The 1,997-nt window shown below is 36.8% G+C and overlaps 1 protein-coding gene across 1 annotated transcript in view; it reads right to left on the reverse strand.

The window, feature by feature from the left end:
* Window positions 1-1,997, reverse strand: part of LOC106880436 (phosphoribosyl pyrophosphate synthase-associated protein 1) — an 8,827-nt gene that overhangs the window by 5,921 nt on the left and 909 nt on the right. The window lies entirely within an intron of this gene.

Raw genomic sequence — 1,997 nt, forward strand, 5'->3', positions numbered from 1 at the left:
CAAAAAAAAACATTCTTTTATTATAGCGAGGGATGCGTTAGACCAGGGGTTTTCAAACTTTTTGACTTGCGGACCCCTTTATATTTCAGGCTTTACCTTAGGGACCCCATTATAAACGCTTATGAAATTTACACATAAATATTTGCTTAAAATAACATATGTTTTTACATTTATTTATTTAACAGTATTTAACAAATAGGTTTATTGTCAATTAAAAGATTTCGATTAAAAAAACATATATAAAATCAAATTGCCCATAAAAAGTATTTGCTGTCCACGGACCCCCTGTGGTCCGCGGACCACAGTTTGAAAACCCCTGGGTTAGACAACGCTTGTCCCCCGATAAGTTATTACCTGAAAAATAACTGCTACTGCTGCTACTACTACTTCTAATAATAATAATGATTTCCTTTATTTGCCACAAGGGCGAAGGATGAAGGGGACAATGCAAAGACATGTGTTGGGGTTTACATATGAAATGATAAAAAAATAGAAAGGAGGGAAGTATGCTTAGCATACAATGGTTTAAAAAGAAAAACGAAGTGGTGGGGAGAATGATGGAGACGTGGCCCTCCTGATACGGGAAGGCCTCTAGGGATAATCGCGGAACCCCACTGTCCGAGATTTGCCTGAAACCCCGGGAGCAGGTGCCCTCTCCGATTCAAAGGATATATTATTTTTGCCGTTTACGCAACTTCCACCCATAATAATAATCCTTTCTGTTGGAGGTAGAAGGCCTCAAGCTTTTGGGGGAGGAGACTAGTCGATTACATGGATATATTATTTTTGAACAAGAATGTTGTTGATAGTGACTTCGCCGTTTCAGCCATGGGTGGATAATGAATTAACTGGTTTACACTCCGGTGTCAATGTCAACAACATTCTTGTTTCACAATAAATTTGTCCTCTACAAAATAGCGTTAACCCATTAGATTAATGCATAATTATTTTTTATTATGGATACAAAAACAAGCTTACACACACACACACACATATATATATACACACACTATATATATATATATACACACCCGATTTCGGCCGACACATTTAGGCGGGTGAATTTTTTGCGCGTCGTTTATTCATGCACAGAAATCGCGGTCAACGTGAAACACCCGCGCAAATTTTATCACTGCTTATAGATATGTATAATCATACATACATGTATACACACACACACCAGTATGTATGTATGTATATATATATATATATATATATAATGTGTGTGTTTATTAATATTTAACAGAACGCAGTGACTTAAGGTCCGAATGTTTCGTACGTTGACACATATGTGCGTGTGTTTGGTAAGTACCAACGCACGAAATTCACGAAACTTGAGTCACTGTTGCTTCTGCTAAATATTAATAATAACATACACACAGACTCATATTTTGCGTTCTATTTTTCCTGCTTGCACCAACAGACCTATATATATATATATATATATATATATATATATATATATATATACACACACACACACGCGCGTAAACACATACGGACACAGATATATGCATACAAACACACGCATAGATAATGGTAAATATACACGCACATATATATGCATGTGTCCACCTACATAGACACATATATACACGTTTCATACACACACACGCACGTATACAGATAAATACATAATCGAGGTACATATACAAAAGTGCGCATATCTATATATGTATACACACACCTACGCACAAAGTACGTATACAAACATATGTAGGCAGAAACACAAACATATACACACGCGTACACACACACACATACTGGTATATACGTGGGGGGGGGGGTACTGAAAAGTTCCTGGCTTTAAGGGTCTTGCGAATAGCCTAATTCTATAGAGGCCCAACTTTCTGAGTTCTTTTACTGAAGGACCGCTCCAATAGTTGTGTCAATTAAATGATCTTCCTGTATTTTTGTTTACCCAAAGCCAAGAACATTTCTGCACAACCTTCGTATATATATATATATACACACGAGAGGGTGCTGAAAAGTTTCTG

Source organism: Octopus bimaculoides, unplaced genomic scaffold (genome assembly GCF_001194135.2).
Source record: "Octopus bimaculoides isolate UCB-OBI-ISO-001 unplaced genomic scaffold, ASM119413v2 Scaffold_122307, whole genome shotgun sequence".
Classification (NCBI taxonomy): domain Eukaryota; kingdom Metazoa; phylum Mollusca; class Cephalopoda; order Octopoda; family Octopodidae; genus Octopus; species Octopus bimaculoides.